The sequence below is a fragment of the Mustela nigripes genome, chromosome 4 (assembly GCF_022355385.1).
Source record: "Mustela nigripes isolate SB6536 chromosome 4, MUSNIG.SB6536, whole genome shotgun sequence".
NCBI classification, from domain to species: Eukaryota; Metazoa; Chordata; class Mammalia; order Carnivora; family Mustelidae; genus Mustela; species Mustela nigripes.
This window is the reverse complement of record NC_081560.1, coordinates 46,908,370-46,928,942: the sequence shown is the minus strand read 5'-3', so window position 1 is coordinate 46,928,942 and position 20,573 is coordinate 46,908,370. Positions and strand designations below refer to the sequence as shown.

Sequence of the window (20,573 nt, the reverse complement as noted above, 5' to 3'; positions counted from 1 at the left end):
GGGGGGTAACATAGTGCTTTATGGCCCGGGCCTAGACTCAGAGCGCAGGAGCACAACTCGAGGCACAGCAAGCTGTATGACCCTGGGCAAGTCACTTACTTGCTCTGAGCCTTCACTGTACAATAGAGAAAAAATATCACCTCTTGGGATAGTTGGGAATTATGGGAGCAATTCATGGAATAATGTCCATGGAACATATGGCATAGCGCCTAGATGGTACTCAACAAATATTAGCCACTGTCATTATTCTTTCAACAGTTATCCCTATTCAAAATCCAGGGTCAAAATGCTTGTATCAAATTACCCTAAAACACTGTATTCCTATGTTAGCATTAAGAAATCTCGGGGGGCACCTGGGTGTCTCAGTCAGTGAAGCATCTGCCTTGGACTCAGGTCATGATCCCAGGACCCTGGGATCGAGCCCCACATTGGGCTCCCTGCTCAGCAGGAACCTGCTTCTCCTTCTGCCTCTGCTCTCTATCTCTCTCTGTGTCAAATACATAAATAGAATCTTTAAAAAAAAAAGAAATCTTGGTTTCAGGGAGTTGTTTAAAACAGCGGTTCTCAAACTTGAATGTGCATCAGAACACCTGAGCTCATTAGAACAGATGCTGGGTCTCACCCCTAGACCTTCCAGCACTGAAGGTCCAGGGCAGGGCCTGATAACTTGCATTTCTAACAATTCTAAGGTGATGCTAATGCTATTGGTGAAAAGACTGCCCTCCGACAACTGCTGTTCAGAAAAACCTTTTCCATTCTTTGACATACCAGGCAATTCTCTATTTATATCATGGGAGAATACAAACAGAAATTTGTTTGACATCTACTCATGGCCTCACCTTAGTCTATTTTCTCTTGATCATCCGCTTTCTTGGTATACACACACACACACACACACACACACACACACACACACACATTCTAGGACCACAGTAATCAAGTGGTGAAGAAGAGGTGATAAGGTTGGGTGTTACAATTTTCCTTCTCGGTAACCTGCATCACCACCAGTCTGGTTCTGAGCTGCCATATGTAATGATCAAATGACATCATGAATGGCGTCATTAAGATTGGAAAGAAAAGTTCATTTGGGAACAAAGTCTTTTGCACACACAGCAAAATTCTAAAGTATGTCCCCTAGCACATTGACAGCATTTTACCGATGTTAACCTCAAATAAATATGTGAGTGTGGGGGGAAAAATAACAACAAAAACCCACCCTGTTGTTTATAGCCAAGCTGCTCACCACTCACAAATCAAGGACACAAACCACTCCGTGGTTTTTAGAGGTGTATAACACAATGTGACAGGTCTGTGATTCTGTATTTAAATGTGACAGGATTCATCTCAAGGCTCCCCGGATAGAAATGGTCTCATCATCAGAAACTCTGTATGTTGGATGTTTCCACACGAGAGCTGAAACCTCCAAACTCATGCATTCCAGATGTTCCAGAGGGTCACAGATGTGTCATGAATTTTAAAAGGGTTATGCAAACACTTTAAAGCTTCATTCTACTTTATTTATTTATTAATTTTTTTTTAGAAAAAGATACAATCTGGGGCACCTGGATGGCTCAGTCGATTAAAGCCTCTGCCTTCAGCTCAGGTCATGATCCCAGGGTCCTGGGATCAAGCCCCGCATTGGCTCTCTGCTCAGTGAGGAGCCTGCTTCTTCCTTTCTCCTCTCTCTCCACCTGCCTCTCTGCCTACTTGTGATCTCTGTCAAATAAATAAAATCTTAAAAAAAAAAAAAAAAGATACAATCCTCCCTGGAACTGGAAACAAGGACCTGGGCAGCAAGGGTCTCCCAGTGGTGCCATTAGCAGTGACAAGATGGAGAAGGAAATTCACACTGGGAGTGTGGGTGTAGGTTTGTCCAGGGAGACTTCGTGGGGGTCTTAGAGGAGCAGCAGCAGTACTGGGTGGGGTGGGGTCGGGACACATGGCACCCAGAGGAAATGCTCTTGCAAATGCAGCAGGGCGTGAAAACCACACAGCATCCACAACAAGCAACAATCTGCACAGCATTCCCCATATGGAGGGTTAGAGAGGAAAGAAAAGGGAGGGTTGAATAGACGATTACTAGTGAGACCATACGATGCCCCATATGATGCGGTGATGGGTGTGTGTGCGCTAAAATACACATAACCTAAAATCACCATTCTAACCATTTTTAATTGAACAGTGGGATTTCATACAATCACAGTGTGGTGCAACCATCACCACTATCTCGTTGCAGAATGTTTCCATCACCCCAAAAGGAACCCTATATCCATTAGCAGTCTCTTCCTATTCTCCTCTCCTTGCGTGCCCCCGGCAGTCAGGAGGCTGCTTTCTGTCTCTGCGGAGTTGCCTATTCTAGACGTATCCAAGAGGGTTTCAAGCAGGGCAGTGATATGCTCAGATGTGCATCCTAGAAAGATGACGTTATGTACAATGAGGGGGCTGATTTGGAGGAAATGATACTGAGGCAGGGAGGTGACTAGAAGGCCGGCTGTTCAGGTGAGAGAGGATGTGGGTGTCTGGGAGAAATGGGGAGAAGGGGAAGGAGAAGAGGGATGTTGGGGTGGAAGCAATAAAATCAGGGACTAATCAGCTGCAAGGTAAAGCGCAAGTGTTCTCCCAGCACATGTACACATCCCCCCCATTTCAGCCTTCTGACATTGGCAGCTTTGCAAGGGGTGGTGCTATTAACAGAGAAAGAAGGAAAGAGGCAGGTTTGGAAGGTGGACAATATGGGATAGGTTTATAGTTCTTGTTTTTCACTCTATGATGATGCAGACACAGGGAAAGAATCTTGCTTGTTATAGTTTCTGATTTACACTAAAGTCAGTTTATTATTTTTTATCTTATTTCATATTTATAAAATCTTACCTTTTAGCTTTCAGACAATGAGCACACATAGAAATGGAATAAATATGCACTCAAATAAAGAATATACTAAAAAAACAAAAGGTACTTGGGAATGAGAATAAAAATATAAGCCAAAGCTTGTTAGCAGCCACCTCCTAAAAAAGAATGGGGCAACCCATTTAAAAAAAAAAAAATCAGTAACAACAACATCCCCACCTCCCCTTCCCCTACAAAAGCCAAAGTTGGGTTTTGATCAAGGTTGAACTTCCCCAAAATAGTCAGGGAAAACTTGAGAGTTACCAGTGTGTGCACTTCTAGTGTAGCAAAGCATTCTTGAACAGGAGGGGGAAAGGTGCTTTAGCTGACCAAAATGTAGCCATCATGGTGGGACATATCCCTAGAGTTATCAATAAGTAGCTTTGGTGCTACCTGACAGTTAGTTCCCTCAGGGCTTTCAAGATATACCATCTTACCTAATCAGTTGCAACAATATCATAATTTGGGATTTCCACCTTTGACTCAACAGCAACAGCATGTGTCAAACCACTCCTCCCACCCCCGCAACACTAAAAGCTGAATTTAAAAAAGGAATGCTATTTGAAAGTATCAGAAAGCAACCAACTGAGAGGCCAGGAGTGTGGACAAAAGAGAATCACAGAGAAGTGAACTGATCATTTTGTCCTTCTCTCTTTGAGAAATTCACCAATTTCTAAGCTTCTCTTGGCAAGAAGTCCAGCAAAAAGTGACAGATAAAAGAATGAACAGCTAAGCAGAGCTTAGAGTGCTTGGGAGACCAAAAAATAAAAACAAAAGAAAATGCAGAAGAAACCAAAGATAAAATCTGGAATCGCAGGCTTGTCAAGGAGGCATGGCTCCTTAGGCTTTCTCTTAGACCCATGGGAAACAAGGTCTTAGAAGTAATGAAAACCAGAAGCAGGTTAACCCTCCCCAAATCTGAAATCCAGGACCAAATCACCATGTCAGCCCCGGACTGAAGCCACTTGATCTGTCCCTACGTTAACTGCCTTTCAGAAAAAATTAAAGCATTTTTGGAGGAAGATAGCATCATTTTCCTATATTTTTGCCCAGCATTCTGTAAAATGTAGTAGTGTTGCCAAAAGATAAGCTCAAATGACTACAACAAGGGAAAAAGCAGACAACAGAAAGAGACCACAGGGATCCAGATATTGGAGTTATTGGGTATAGGTTTTAAAATAACTATCGGGGCCCCTGTGTGGCTCAGTCATTAAGTATCTGCCTTTGGTTCAGGTCATGATCCCGGGGGTCCTGGGATCAAGCCCTGCATTGAGCTCCCTGCTTGGCGGGAAGCCTGGTTCTCCTTCTCCCACTCCCTCTGCTTGTGTTCCCTCTCTCTGTGTCTCTCTGTCAAATAATAAATGAAATCTTAAAAAAAATTAAAATAACTACGAACAAATTATTTAAGATGTTATGGAAAACACAGAAAAGAGAAAAAAATCCATGGGATGACAAACTATTTAACTATGTTTAACTGGAGTCCCAGAATTAGAAGATAAGGAAGGCATTGTGCAAAAGACATAGTAAAATATAGAAATCATGACTAAAAGCTCCCCCAAATCAACAGAAGTTGTCAAGCCACAGCTTTGAGAAGTTCTATAGACCTAAGCTGGAAAAACCCAGAGAAAACTAGCCACATCTGGGCACATAATTTGGTATACTGCTAACACCAGAGACAGAAAGAAAATACTAAAAGTTGGCAGAAAAAGAAACTGCACTTTCAATAATTTAAAAGAAACAAGAAAGCTGACTAGGTAACAGAAACAATGCAAGCTAGAAGACAGTGGAATTGTATCTTTTGAGTGTTGTTTTTTTTTTTTAATTTTACTTATTTAACTATTAGGGAGAGAGAGCAGAGGGAGGGGCAGTGGGAGAGAATCTCAAGCAGACTCCATGCTGAGTGTGGAGCCCAATGTGGGACTCGACCTCATGACCCAGAGATCATGACCTGAGCAGAAACTAAGAGTTGGATGCTCAAATTACAGAGTCACCCAGGTGCTGCTGTATCCTTTGAGTTCTAAAAGGAAGTAGCTGCCACCTAGGATTCCCACATAAATGACTGCATAAAGGTATTTCAAGGGGGGGAAAAAACTGGAAAAAGGAATACCAGCAGATCTGTAAAGAAACGTTTGAAGATTGTTCTTCAGAAAGAAGGATGGGACGCCTGGGTGGCTCAGTTAGTTAAGCAGCTGCCTTCGGCTCAGGTCATGATCCCGGGGTCCTGGGATCGAGTCCCGCGTTGGGATCCTTGCTCGGCAGGGAGCCTGCTTCTCCCTCTGCCTCTGCCTGCCTGTGCTCACTCGCTCTCTCTCCCTCTGTCTCTGACAAATAAATAAATAAAATCTTAAAAAAAAAAAAAAAGATGATCATCCCTACAGATACACAAAAATAAGGAGAATGAAGAGCAATTGAGAATTTACATGTGTAAATAAAAAGAATGTAAATAATAATAATAACATCTTGTGGAGTATGAACCACAGAGAAGTTTTAAAAAAAGGCGACAGTTGCACAAAAGGTGGCATAAATTGTACTGTCAGGTACTCACACATCTGGGAAATGATAAATGTACTAACTTGAAGTCAACTTTCTTAAGTCAGTATGTGTGCTGTAGTTTCTAAAAGGACAGATATTACCCTGATGTTTAGAGCCGCACTGTTTACAACAGCCAAACTATGGAAGTGGTTCGTGTCCATCGACAGATGAATGGCTAGAGGAGATGTGTGTGTGTGTACTTCACTCACACACATACACGCACACACACACACACACACACACACACACACACACACAATGAAATATTAGTCGTCATCAGAAACAATGGACTCTTGCCATTTGCAACAGCATAGATGGACCTAGAGAATATAATTTAAGTGAAATAGGCCAGTCAAAAAGACAAATACCAGGTGCCTGTGTGGTTCAGTTGGTTGAGCAACTGCCCTCGGCTCAGGTCATGATCCTGGAGTCCCCAGGATCGAGTCCCACATTGGGCTCCCAGCTCCATGGGGAGTCTGCTTCTCCCTCTGACCTCCCCTCTCAAGCTCTCTCTCTCTCCCTCCCTCTCAAATAAATAAAATCTTAACAAAAAAAAAGACAAATATCATATGATTTCACTCATAGGTGGAATTCAGGAAACGAAACAAAGGAATAAAGGGGAAAAAACGAAAGAGAGAGACAAACCAAGAAACAGACTCGTAACTACTGAGAACGAACTGGTGGTTACCTGAGGGGAGGTGGGTGGGGGGATGGGTGAAATATGTGATGGCGGTTAAAGAGTACACTTACGATGAGCACTGAGTACTGTATAAAATTGTTGAATCACACTATATTGTACACCTGAAACTAATATAACACTGCATGTTAACTCTACTAGAATTAAAATAAAGAATAAAATTAAAGGATACATAATAAAACAATGTATCATCAATAAGCTCATACTGGTTTTAAGAAAAAGCATTATGTCTCCAAAAGAAAAGACAAAATAGAAGGATGAGAATCAACAGCACAGACATTTCTGTGCAACATGAAAAACAGACTTCTGACAATCAGGGAACTTTTAAATTAGAAGAAATCTGTTGATCAAATAATATACCGTCTTTTTAGAGAGATACAAAATGAATGCCTGAGAGGTGAAGACCCTTCAATCAAATCTCTTAGCCTCATCTCACCAAATCAGCTAGGTGTTTCAACGTTCTGTGAATGTCTCTGATTAAAAAAAGAAAGAGTTATGGAAAATTTTTCTCAATTAATTCCAAGAATCTATATGTTAATTTCAGCAAGGTTGATATGAATGACTAAAGTTATAGCCTTCTCTTCCCTTGATCATTATTGCTGTTGGAAACCTAAAAGCACAGTAGTAGGAAGTGATTCGGCATGGTGGTCAAAAGCATGAAGTCAGGATTTGGGAGGTCTGGGTTTGAGTCCAGCTCTGTGACTTTGGCAAAGGGACTTAACTGCTTCTGTTTTCTCATCTGAAGGTAAGAATTAGGGTGACAAATTGTCCCAGTTTTCCCTGAGCTGAGGGATTCCTGGATACAGGATTTTCAGTGCTAAAGCTGAAAAAGTGCCAGGCAATCTAGGATGGTTTGTTGCCCTAAGAATATTTAACTTTCTGGGGTGCCTGGGTGGCTCAGTTGGTTGGGCAACTGCCTTCAGCTGGGGTCACCATCCTGGAGTCCTGTGATCGAATTCTGCTTTGGGAATCCCTGCTCAGTGGGGAGTCTGCTTCTTCCTCCGACCCTCTCCTCTCTCATGCTTTCTCTCTCTCTCTTATTCTCTCCCTCAAATAAATGAATAAAATCTTTAAAAAAAGAGTAACTTTCTGTATGGATTCAAGGAGATAAATGCATATTAACCACTGGATGGTACTCAATTCACAAATATATAATAAGCTCACACCACATGCATATAGACATACACTAAGCACTCAAGTAATAGTCATCATACTATTATTTCATTTTTTATTGTCAAAGGAGTATTTTTTCCCTTTAAGAGCTGTGAAAGATCAGAAGCAACAATACTAATAAATATAAGAGATAGTACTACACTTTTTAGAAGGAAAAATTATATTGTTTACGAGGGACACTATTTCTCTTCCAGGCTTCTTTTTTTATTTCCATGCTATAAATTCTTCCTTCCCACGGGAAAGGTCCAATTAAAGTAAGAAAGCAGATTGAATATGAGCTCAAACTTCTGTCAATATGCTTGACTTAACTGTCTACAGTGAATTTTATCCCTTAAACCCGCCAACACCATGATCCATCCCATTCTTTCCCTCCATCCGCTTTTACCACTTGCAATGCCAAACACCCCCGTCTCCCCACACAGAAATGTCAAGCAAGCAAGACCTTACTTGCCTTAGCAGAATGGCATAAAGCTGTTCTGCCTTTTTCACCCTTTTAAGAACCCACTTGGCAACACAGGATTTGATGCAGTTAAGAAGTAATCAAAACTTTACTTCCTCCATGTCCAGCTTTATATTTAAAATCCACAAAGAGAGAAAAAGCAAAATCCAGTTTGTTAATTACTCTTAACTCAATATTTAACTGTATAATATATGTCTGTAGTTTTCTTTGGGAGGAGAGGGCAGGGGTTACAGCAGCAAATGCTCTCTGCTGGGAGTGTGAGGACCTAGAGTCATTGTCTTCTGGGGAACAGGGAGACAAGAGCTGGCCAACCTGCTCAAGTTTTACCTCCTGCAGACAGCAGTGGGGGAATGGCTCTAGCATTGTGTGCTGGAGCTCAGCAACTGGTCCAGGAGAGCGGACTGTGCACATTGCTGCCCAACTCCACGTTCAGTGTGGTGTCATGCTGGTAGCTTGCAATCAGCCATGGTGGGAGTATTTACACCACGGAAATTGGCAAACACTATAAATCAGTGTCTCCCCTCCCCCCCCCCACGCCAGTTTACCATCCCAACCCCGGTTCTCTGACATTTTGGCTCTCTTGGGGAAAGAGGAAACATTAGAGCATTCTTTCTCTCTCCCAAAATAAATCAAAGAAACATCTATTCAGATCAGTAAATTATAAGATCCAAAACCTCTCTCTCTGAAATTTTGGCTCAGGAAATCAGATGGGCCAGGTATCAAATATTTGCAGAAAGATGAGAAGCTTCTGCTACCTGCTTCCATTCCTGCCTCTCCCCTACCCCAAAGAAATTCTAGTGTAATTGGCAGGAAGAGTTTCAAGACCACACCACTACATTCATGGATATTTCTGTTTGTATCAGAGCCCCTGTGACATTCCGAAGCTGGTCTGCGTGGGACAGCTACTAACCAGAGAGGGGGTCTAGATTCAACTGTGTTCCTGACCCACAGCTTCAGGGAACTCCAGAACTGATAATGTCCCCAGGTTCCAGGAACTGAGGACATAGGACATGCCAACATTTCATGTTGGGCACAACATTTTCATGATGCCATTGGTTGAAATAAAACAAGGCACACAGTTTTCACTACCAAGCCAAAGACTGTCCAAAGCAAAAATAGTACCCGTGGTCCAGTTGACAATGGGGCAGTATCTTAAGACAACTTTATTTTGTTCCTTCACGCTGCCCCTTTCTCTGCCCCACTCCACCCTCCACCTTGTTTATTTCTGGGCTCTGTTTAACATTTCCACAAGCAATTTTGTGGATCTGGTTACACTTCAAATTAAAACAACAAAATGTTACTGTTTAAAAAGCAAACCCCAATTCCCTTTTTGTTCCTCAAATATCATTAATTTTTAAAACCTATTCTCCATGTGTGGATAATACTTTAAATGTTAGTCTTCTTAGTATTTATTCACTTCCCATAATGAAATGGTTCTCTGTTAAATTTCAATAGATTATTAAAAACCACTCAACAGCTAAGAGAAAATTATGCATCATTGCCTAGCTGTTATACCTCAGTAAATAGATTTGCTATCCAATTTATATTTTAAATAATACAATAAATTAGCTCTCTGAGTATTAACTAAGTGCATATTTGGGTAGCTTAATTTAGAAGCATTCTTTTTATGCTAATCAGCCCTCTCTAATGAAATAGAACCACATGAACTAAGAGGACTCTTGGCAAATAATCAGAGTAAAATTGGGAGTTGCCATTGTTTATTATTTCCTTTGTTTTCAGGAAGCAAGCTGTGTGGGTTTTTTTTTTTTTTTTAAAGAAAAAGAATCCCAAATGCTAAAAAGTCGATTTTTTTTTTGAAGGAGGGGATATTCTAATCAGCCCCTGAGATAATGAAACTTCTACAACTCCTCCCATAAATTTATTTCCCAGAATATTTCTCCTTTCTTCTCCTGTGTAACACAGAAGGAAATCGTCTTCAGCTGACACAAACAATGCATCCTTTCTCCTTTGAAGGGAATTGCTTTGAACTATTCATTATCTTAGCACGCCTAGTCTGTTTCCTAGAAGACACTTTGGTATGTATGATGGGTCAGCGACCACAGCATCCCTTGAGAAATGCAGTTTTGTTTTGTTTTCAGAGATCTTATTTGTTTATTTATTTATTTGCGAGAGGCGGGGAGGAGCAGAGGGAGAAGAACAAGGAGACTCCCGCTGAATATGATGTCTGACCCCGGGGCTTGATCCACAACCTTGAGATCATGAGCTGAGCTGAAACCAAGAGTGGCCACTTAACCCACTGAGCCACCCAGGTACTGGTTTTAAAACACACACACACACACACACACACACACACAGATGGGTGTCAGTATAAGGTGGGGGCCAATTTGATTTTCATTCACCAGACATTCACTGAGTGTTGGGAAGTGTGCTAAGGGGGTTTGCTACAGAGATAAATGATGTTATTCCTGTCCTCAAGGAGCTCAGTGTCAAGTAGGGGAGGAAAGCAATTAAAGAGTTAAATGAAAGAGAAACCCCAGTATGGTTCATGCACAAAGAGATGCACAGAATGAGGTATTCTGGGAGAAGGGCTTCCTAGAGGTAGTTTGATTTATTTATTCATTTATTTATTATTTATTTATAGGTAATCTCTACACCCAACGTGGGCCTTGAACTCAGGACCAACAACAGTGGCGTACTCTACTGACTCAGCCAGTCAGGTACCCCTTTAGAGGTCATTGTAATCCCTGAAGGTAAATGGGAGTTTTCTGGGCAGCCAGAAGAGCAGAAAGGACCTAATAAGGAATGAAGACTTTATTCTGGAAGTAGCAGGGAGTCAGTGAGAGAATTCGAACAAGAAAATATGATCAGACTTGTGTTTTGGCAAAAGCACCGAGAGAAGAGTAGATTGGAGAGTAAGGGGACTTGTTAAGACCAGCTATTGTCAAAGGAAGTAGTTTAAACCACAACAACTTAAAACACAGAGCATTCTTGAATAGCATCTTCTAAAACCTGGGACTTTTCTTAAAACATCACAAAAGCAAAAACAGTCCCATTTTAGAATGTATAAAGTAGGGGAGCCTCTTTTTAAAAATTTCCTCAAAATACTGTATTTTTTTATTGCTTTATATAAAATCAGTATTTTTCTCTTTAAGTAGTTCTTTGTGGTTTCTTTGTCAAGCACTAGGAAATGAATAAAATCAGCCCACTGAGAAGGATTTAGAAAGCAGATGTGAATAATAGTTAACCAATTCTTCTTCTTCTTAATTTTCTGGTAAGACACACAGCAAAGCACCTGGCTAAATAACTTGACTTCCTTGCTGTTTTGGTGGGAAAATGATGGAAGTTGAGGGTCCCTGTGTTGTGTTGTGGAAAGATTCAGATTCTCCTCCTGATCTAGGTCTAGGGCTTGACTACAATCCAAGGCATAAACTGAAATCTGTTTTAGTAGTTGCTTCTTTATACTGAGCCACTGTTGGTGAGTTGAACTGAAAAGGTGCTGAGGACTAAATTCCCTGTTTTTTTTCAGCTGGATATTTTTTAAAAAATTTTTTAATTAATTAATTAAGAGAAAAAGAGAGAGACTGAGACATAGAGAGCAGGAGCGGGCAGAGGCAAAGGAAGAAAGAGACTCCAACTGAGTGGGGATCCCAACATGGACATGACCCTGGGATCATGACGGTGCCAAAGGCAGACATTTAACAGACTGAGCCGCACAGGTGCCCCTAAGCCGGATATTTTGATAGCCAACCTCAGCACAGGACGTTCAGAAAGAAAAACACATCTGCCTAACCAAATCAGTGCTAAGACTTAGACATGACACGTCCATCCCACCTGCTTGCTTTGTGTGGAAGCTACAGTCTTTCCATCTGAGGCCAGCCAGAGAAGATGGGAAATACAGCAAGAGGGAAAGAAGACAAATCACGAATGGCCAACATGGGAAAGGACATTAAGCCTCCCCTTCAATTTCACCTTTCCACGGGGAAAAAAGTCTAGAAGCAAGTCCTAGATTTGGTGAGAGAGTGAAATACTCTGATCTCTTAAACATTACTGGCAAGGTTATAATCAGTTTGGAAAACAGTTGGGCATGATCTGATGGAACTGAAGATGCTCAAACCCTATGAACTCATCAGTCCCACTTCTAGGGATGATTCTTAGACAAACTCTTGGACATGGGTACGAGGAAGGCAAGAATGTTCACAAAAGCAATATTTGTGGTAGCAAAACACTGGCAACAACCCACATGTCCAGCAGCGGTGGAATGGCTGAGGGACAGAATCAAGCAGTGGAATACTATATGGCAACAAAAAAGGAAACAGCACAACTGAACCCATCAGCATGGATGAAATCTCAACATTGCTCAGAGGCAAAAGCATGTTATTACAAAATCCATACAGAATCATTCCTTTTATAGAAAATTAAACATGAGAAGTAAAATATTTATATAGATGTATATCTGTAAAACTATTACTTAAGGAAAAAAAAAAAAGGATGATAAAAACAAAATCCAGTTCAGTGGTTCGCCTCCAGGGGCAATGAGAGAAAGGGGTGAGTACAAAGGGGTTCATTTATCATTGTTTGTTTTATCTCATACAAGTACTATACATACTTTTTGGTTATTCAATTTTTAACTAAAAAAAAAGAGAGAGAGAGAGAAACCTCTTATAGTTGCTAACAAAATTTTAAAAAACGAATCTTAAAAAAATATAACATGTTCTCTGTCATGCTCTTTTCTTCTAACACAGAACTGATGAGATGGGCCATGTGTCTAAAACAGTAAGTGGGGAGGATACAGAGAAGCAATTAAAGGGAAACAAAAGCAAAAATGGGAAGTCCCCCCCTGGCAAGCAGCTCTAGGAAGACAGGGCTAGTGCCAGAATCTAAACCTTGGGACTCTGATTGCTGCATAAGAAAATAAATATTAGGAACAAAAATAAACACCCACATCTCCATGCTGGACAGCAGAAGAGCAGAAAGTTCGGCAAACAACTGGGGTTTCTGTTTTGCTGCATAGTTTTTTACTCTCTAACTCTCAACTCCTATATTCCTCTTCTTCCCTGTTTCCATATGTTATTAGAAGCTCAGTGTAAATGGAAAAAAAAAAAAAAAAGACAAAAACAAAAAAAGCTGGATGCTTCATTTGTTGTCAACAGGGATGTTTCAGATGACTGTTCAACCAGAAGGGACTTGATGTTTTAGAAACATCTCATTACTCAATGTAGCCACTTTTCTTTACTATTATTAGACCACCATGTAGCAAAATGTGGAACATGTCCCCTTGTTCTCTGTTTCCTCCGCCTCTCACCAAGACAGTTTTTTTGTTATGAAGTTACAAATGGAAACAACTGCTGTAGTTCTAGGCCTTTCTGATAAATAATATTTAGTTGAGGCCTAACCTAAAAACATAGTATCTATTAAGGATCCTGTTAGACAGGAGGAGTACATCTTAAACTATGGAAACAGATGAATGCTAAGAGAGGCAGCAGCAATAAATATTTCTTCCATGCTTACTAGGTGCCGCGTAGAATGTCAAGTAATACACGGATACCCATAATCTCAATGAATCCTAATAACTAATCCCTTCATGAGAGAGAGAGGTATTAATGTTATCCCCACTTCACGGATGAAGAACCTCTTGGAGAAGCCAAGTGACTTCCCCAAGGTCACACAGCTAGCCAGTACTGGAGCAGTGTCTGGCACAGTATCCGGTCTTTTAATCTCAACACTCTGTTGCTTGAGGATGGTGAGAGGAGGAGCTAGAATTGCCAAGGTAATAAGACTAGAGAGAAAATTCAAGTCTACTTGATAGCTAAATTTGTAACTTTTCAATCTGGGGTCCCCAAAGGCTAAAGGCGGTCTATGGTTTGGGTTGGGGAGGATCTAGAAATTATTTTCAATAATTCAAATTGTCTAATGCACAGGCTCTTGGTCTTTTTGGTGCTGTGGACCCCTACGGCGTCTTCTGTAACCCATGGATACTTCTCAGAAAAATGTTTTAAAATACATTTTATATATTTATATATACATATTACAGATTATAAATGAACCCATTATATTGAAATTAACAAAGTCATAAAAAATAAAGTTGGATATAAAAATATATGTACTTTTCTATAAACACATTCAATAAGAACAACCAGTGGGTTTGAGAACTACTGTAATTTCAAAGTAACAGTGATGGTGATGCTGTTTCAAGGTATTTGCAACGGCATTTGTATTTGATATCAAAGTATCTCTGCTTTCTATTGGTGACAGAGTCAAAGATACCGCTAAGGCAGCTGTGGTTTGTGGCCTACATTCATAATGGGAGGAAATGCTAAATTTAAAAATTCATAACAGAAGGAAAAGCTATTTAAGTTTGAGGTTAGTGAAAATAAAATGTATTTTCCCCCCAAGTTCACTGACCCCCTGAATACTATCCACAGACCCTTGCCCTAGGTTAAGAACCCTTTTTTAAGAACCCAATAATCACCTAATGAAAATACTAAGGTTACTCCTCAGTAAAACAGCTGCATTTTTTTTTTGCCGACATGATATTAATTATATCAATCTATCATAATATTTGATCATTAATTGATATCCAGAAACAAATTCAAGATGGCTTGTGGACACCGTCTTCGCTGAGAATGGATCTGGATGATGTTTATAGCAGACCTTCCTGGATCTAGCTGTATCACTTCCGAAAAGTAGCATAAGACACGCTACTATCTAAAGACTTTGCCCGGGAGGACCACATTATTTCAGTACAGCACAGAAGTCAGCTGGGAAAAGGAAGCTAATCTTTTGAGTAAATAACAAGCGTTTTTCTAGGAGTCTGCATTACCAATGGTCTATCAGTGTTTCAAGAGAACAAAGACCACTTGTAAAACAACAATGCACAGCAGAGACTGAGGTCTAAGCTTTAGCTTAAGGTTTTGGCTGAGGATTTTACAGAATAAGAGCCCCACCAGTAGATACTATTGACTAGAGGACACTTTTCTAAAAGTGATGTTTCAGATCAATGGCTGGTTTGTTAAGAGTGAAACTATGTTCTCAAGTTTCTGGTTGGCCTGGGAGGAAGTAAAATAGGTCAGGATTTAGAGCAGCCTTTAGGGATCAGAATGAAAGTTTATCCAAACATAAGCCACATGGGGTTCCTAGAAGCCAAAGCCATTTTGGCATCAACAAAGGGGCAAAAGAAATCATAATTTTGGGTTCCTCCAAATAGGATGCATATTAGAATTCCCTAACAAGCTTATATCCTAATGCTCAGGTCCTATCTCAGACAAATAAAGTAAGAATATTTGGAGATAGATACACTGTTTTAGGAAAATGTAGCAAGTTTAACAATGGTACCAAATTCTTTGCCATTCTTCCCATTAAGAGGAATGTGAACTTCCTCTGTGATTGGCTTTGACCAAAAGAATGCAATGGAAATAATATTCTGGGACTTTTGAACCTGGGTCTTAAAAGGACTGACATCTTTTGCTTCTCAATTTGGGAGACCAGCTGCCATGCTTCATAGCCCAGACCAAGACACCGAATGGTTTGCGGCCATATGGAGAGAGCACTGGAGAAGAGAAGGCCACCTCGGATGTCCTAGCTTTTGCCATATTCCCCACGGAATGCAGCTGCATGGATGGCCTTCATGTAGCTCATGTGAGTCAGAACAATCACTGAGTTAAGCCCATTCCACCCACATATGATGAGAAATAATAAACTGTTGTTGTGTCAAGCCACTGAGTTTTGGAGTGATCTATTATTATTCTGTTAATATATAACTGAAAGGGGGAAATATTTACTGATAATTCTTCATTCTTTCTCCTGAAAACTCTGCTGTTTCCATCTTGGAATCTTATATGAATTAAAAAGCAAGGCTGGATCCATCTTTCTAATGCAGACAGAAGACATAATTTCATTGAGAGCTTAGGGGGAAGCTTATATTATGCCAGCAAAGAGCGAGTGATACGAAATCTTATGTGGTGTTAGGCAAACCACCAGCCCCTGCTCTCACCCCTCACCACGCCAACCCTGATAGCTCCCAACTGCATTATCTGGGTGGCCTTTATGGTAGACAGAGAGGTACCATCAGATCCCCATCCTTGAAGGGGGATCTGATGGACTTGTCAGATCAAGGATGGACTTGTCCAGCTGTCAGGAGCTCCGGGGGCTGCCTCAGCTACAGAGAACAGCCTTTCCCCAAGATGATGCCCTTCTTGGGGCAGCCTGCATGTGATGACTGAATGAGGTGGCACTTAAAGATCTGGACATTTTGGCTCAATGAGGGACGCTGATGGAAGAAGAGTTTCTCCAGAGTTCTCTGCCGGGTTGGCCGAGCTTTTTCAGGCCTGCCTCAGCGTTTGATTCCCTCTTCTGTCTATTCTGTTTCTTCCCCAGTCTATTCACACATGTTGATCCCTAATAAACACCTTGCACCCCAAACTTGACCTGGATCCTGCTTCTGGAGAACTCAGTCTGTGACTACCATGGAGCTCTCTGATGATAGAGAAGTCATCCTTATGATGATGATGATGTGACTGCTATATTCTGGCTTTCTGCTCACATCTCAATTCCCATACACAGAGAGAACTATCCCCAGATAAAGGTGATGGAGACAAAGAAGCTATGAATCAGGTTATCTCTCTTCGTAGAAAGCAACAGAGCTGGAAGAGAGGTGAAGATTCAGTGTAACAATCTCTATAACAAAGCCAAAACATTTTCCCAGGGAATCAGGTGTATTTGGGAATCATCATCTCAAATCTGTTTAACAGTTACTTTCCTGCATTAAATATTGTTTTACATTCATCTCACTAGGCGAATGCAAAAATCCATTTGTTGCTCTTTGCTTACTCTGATTTTGCCAGTGCAATCAAGGACTCAATGAAGACCTTTCTGGAACTGTTAGTTCCTTCAGAACTAGTTCAGAATGCTCCCTAAGCTGTTTAAAATTCTAAAAATAAGAAAAAAAAAAGTCAGCAGGAACTCCAAAAGAGGCAGGTGGCCAGCTCTCTGTCATTCCCTCTGTGGATTATCCGTGGAAACATACAAATCTCAGCCTGACCTTCCTTTGTCCTCCGAGGACTGTGGTTATTCCTTTCTCTATTTTCTAGTTGTGGGAAGTCAGAGAAACAAAAGTGAATGTTAGTTTTAGGAAAGCACACTTAGGAAGCTGGGGCTGTTACTGCTTTCTGTCTGCACACCACGCTTTCCCTGTCCTCCTGCCTCTTGAAAGCACTCTGCTTTCCTTTAGGAAACAGTCTTTTCTGTGTGGACTGGATGTACTGCCAAATGTGCTGGCCACGCCCACCTCTGTCACCAGCGCCACACACAGCCCAGGGCACACATGTAGCCTAGTCTGGCCAACGAAGTATCCTAACCCTTCCCACCTCACTGTCCTCATAGGTCCTGAGAGGCACGATGGCTCAGGGGAAAGATCGAGATTTGTGTTGTCAAATCTCAGGTATGATGACTATTTGAAGCCTGAAGCCCGGAGCTCAGGCAAAACTTCTCTTTGCTCATTTATAAATTAGGAAATATAATCACATAATTTACGGGGGTTATCATTAGTGTTCCATAACCGTGGAGAAAAAGTGTGTGGCAGGTCTGAGAGCTGACAAATGCTGAAGAACTGGTATAGCCCCCATTAGCACGGGCCCTCCTGACACCCTCCTCACTCAGGGTTTGCAGAACCAGGAGCAGCCCACAGCCAAAACGGAAATTCACACCGGATGTGTCTAGCTCGAGTCTATACTCTGGTCTTGACACCAGGTTGCCTTCTCCTGGTCACAACTCTTCAAAACAGTGAAGCTCGGAGGGTGGGGGGCTGCTTGCCTTTGGTTTCTCTGTACATAACCGCTTGTGGAAGGTCTTGTTCCTGTTGGAAACTCAGGGAGAAGCCCTTGAGGAGAGTGTGGCAGACCACCAGCCTGAGGGCCCCACAAGCTAAGCCCAGGTCAGGGTCAAGGTGGAATCATGGCTCAGGGATTGTGCTTCAGGAGGAGGCTGGAGGGGCTTCCTGTGGCTGACCACGGAGAGTGCTGTATGATACTAGCATGCCAGGCTCTCCCTGTGGACACTTAGCTTTTAAGTCAGTGTGCCTCCACAGTACCCACCAGTTCTCACACAGCAATCGGTCCTCATAGCTTGGGCATTCCAAAGCTTATCCCCCCACCCCAACCCCTATTCCAGGAGCTCAGAGATGAGCATCATGAAGGTGGACTCAGGATTTAGGTGGAGAACCTCCTTCCAAGAAAGCTCCTACCAGGACTCCCTATTCCCTGGGATCCCCTTCCTTGACCTCTCTCCAACCTGAATTCATCCTACCACTGCCATTTTAAACCTCCAAAAGACCAGCTTCAAAAAGGTGCACAAACATGTTCCATGGTGACACTGTATGCTTCCATCTATCCAAGACACTTAGAGCAGTCAAGTCCATAGAAAGAGAAAGCAGAATGAGTAGAAGAGCAGTTGCTAGGGACTGGGGCGGGGGAACACTGCTAGTGGTCAATGGCCATAGGTTCAGTTTAAAAGATGAACAGAGCTATGGAGACGGACGGTGGTGATCGTGCCCCAGTATTATGGATGTATTTAATGCCACTGAATGACACACTTTGAAATGGTTACGGTTAGGGGCCCCTGGCTGCTCAGTTGGTAGAACATTCTCTACTCTTGATCTCAGGCTTGTGAGTTCAAGCTCCACTTTGCGCATGTGGCCTACTTTAAAAAATTAATTAGTTAATTAACTAAATTTAAAAAATGGTCAGGATGATAACCTTCATGTTACATGTATTTTACAATAAAAAAAATTGGGGGAAAAAAAACATTCAGTGGCCTGCCTCCCACTGCTTACACAATGGAGCACACACCCTTGGCCTACCATCAATGGCCCATGACCCTTCCCAGTCTCTCTCCTGGCTCCAGACTGGAAACCAGCAGGCTGTGCAGTCTGTTGGTGCTCTGCTCTTCAGGCTCCCATTATGAGACATGGCTCACCATGTTTGCTCTGTTCATTTTAGTTAATTTCAGCATCTGCCCTTTTATTAGTATCAGAAATCCCCAGACAAAGCCATAACTTCTTTGGATGAACCTGGCCTCCCCACCTAACCTACTAAGCTCTAGAAAGTGACTGATTTTCAGAGAAGGATAGAGAAAGACCCCAAAAGGAGGAACAGGTTGGTCCTGACAGTGTTGACCCTGGGTTATCACCGGCCAAGGAGGAAGAGGATGAGAACTTGGATCTGCACCATAATGCTATTAAGTCAATACACACACACACACACACACACACACGCGCGCGCGCGCACGCGCATCCCACTATGCAGAAAGTCACTAAGCTGTTTGATCTTGCTTGCTAACTGAGACCTTCTGGGCATTAATGAAAAATAAATATTTCAGATCTCTCTTAGATATCTTACAGATAACTCAGTCCAAACCCTGCATTTTATAGATGAACAAACGGAGCAAAGGCTACTTGCCTGGGTGATGTAGTAAGGCAGTGTCTAATTCTTAGAATGGTAGAGATCGCAAAGGCACATGGCCTTCTAGGCCAGAACCAGCAAGAGGCAACACGTAGCCCTCCTTCAGCAGATCTCCACAGACGGGTTGGAGCTGCCTTTGGGTTTTCCCAAGGCGTCAGCTGACAGGGAATATGTGGAGAGAGAGGCTCCCTCTCTCGACCCTGTTGCTCCCCAGGGACAGCTGTCATTCTTTTGAATGGACACTTTAGGTAACCACTCGGAGACGGGTCTACACTGGTTTTGATTTTTAAATTAAGAGCTGTGGAGTTTGGCAGAGAGTGAACTCTCTTTTTTTGGCAGACATATTCACGTTTCTGTTTTGAGTGTCCAGTGCTGAAAGGCAAGTTCGTGGCTAAGGTTCGGTTTTTTCGTTATCAGACGCTGGACCTTTGGACAGGATTCTCAATCCGAGGCGCACAGAGAATGCCTTTCTTAGCACTGGTGCTCTTTTTCCTCCATAATTCCCCATCTCCACATGCCACCCCCGAGCCTACGCTGAGGCGTAAGTGGGCAGGAGCTCTGCCAACATTTTAATGTCCCCTACATAAAACACAGATCCCTTGGCGTGTGGTAAAGCACTCCTCGTCACAAACACATGTGGGCCTTGCCGCATTTGTTACCATTTTTTGGCAGCCGGTCGAGGGCCATTTCATCTCTCAGTGTGTTTTGCATTCACAAGAAGAGATAGCAGGCTTAGTGTGGTATTCGTCCCAAGTTTTGGGGTGGCAGCCAATCCCTTCTCCCCACGTTGGTAGTGTGTGCTGTCCCTGCAGCCACAGCCCAGCCTCCCCAGCTAGAGGTTCTATGCTCCGAGCCCAGCGAGATACAGGTGTGGTGCGGGGCACTGGAGTGGTTTGCAAGGCTGGCCTGGGGGACATAAAGTAACAGGCGGCAGACACAGCCATCGAGAACCCAGAGGATATGCTCATGTGCCTGGTGGTATTGTCATCACAAAGCTGTGCAGCAGACAGGGGACAAGTGACATGTCCATTGCTCCTGGCAGCTCAGCATTCATGTTAATAGCCTCCTATTAACCTTATATTAGCCTTAATAGCCTAAACATTAATACTTAAAATTCCCTGAAGGCTTGATTTTTAATAATTTTCCCTGATCTTGATGATTTATAATTTTCCTTTTATTATATCTATTTTTATATGCACTTCGGGGTAATAATAACAAATGTTTACTATGATGAGGAACTGTTCTCTGCTAATTAACTTGTTGAATTCTCTCAATAATCCTATAAGGGTATCACAGACTGCTGTTCTTTTTTCTTTCTTTTAAGATATTATTTGAGGCAGTGCAGGGAACAGAGTGCACAAGCAGGGAGGAGAGGGAGAAGCAGGCTCCCCGCTGAGCAGGGAGCCTGAGG

General features: G+C 42.2%; 1 protein-coding gene and 1 long non-coding RNA gene across 3 annotated transcripts in view; one reads left to right on the top strand and one right to left on the bottom strand.

Moving 5' to 3' along the window:
• LOC132015843 (uncharacterized) overlaps positions 1-10,860 on the top strand; it is a 41,484-nt gene extending 30,624 nt beyond the window's left edge. Inside the window, exon 4 of the long non-coding RNA XR_009403791.1 lies at positions 10,351-10,860. This is a non-coding gene — a long non-coding RNA (uncharacterized LOC132015843). The remainder of the gene's footprint in view (positions 1-10,350) is intronic.
• The window catches only part of CPVL (carboxypeptidase vitellogenic like), a 129,434-nt gene that overhangs the window by 2,466 nt on the left and 106,395 nt on the right, over positions 1-20,573 (bottom strand). The window lies entirely within an intron of this gene.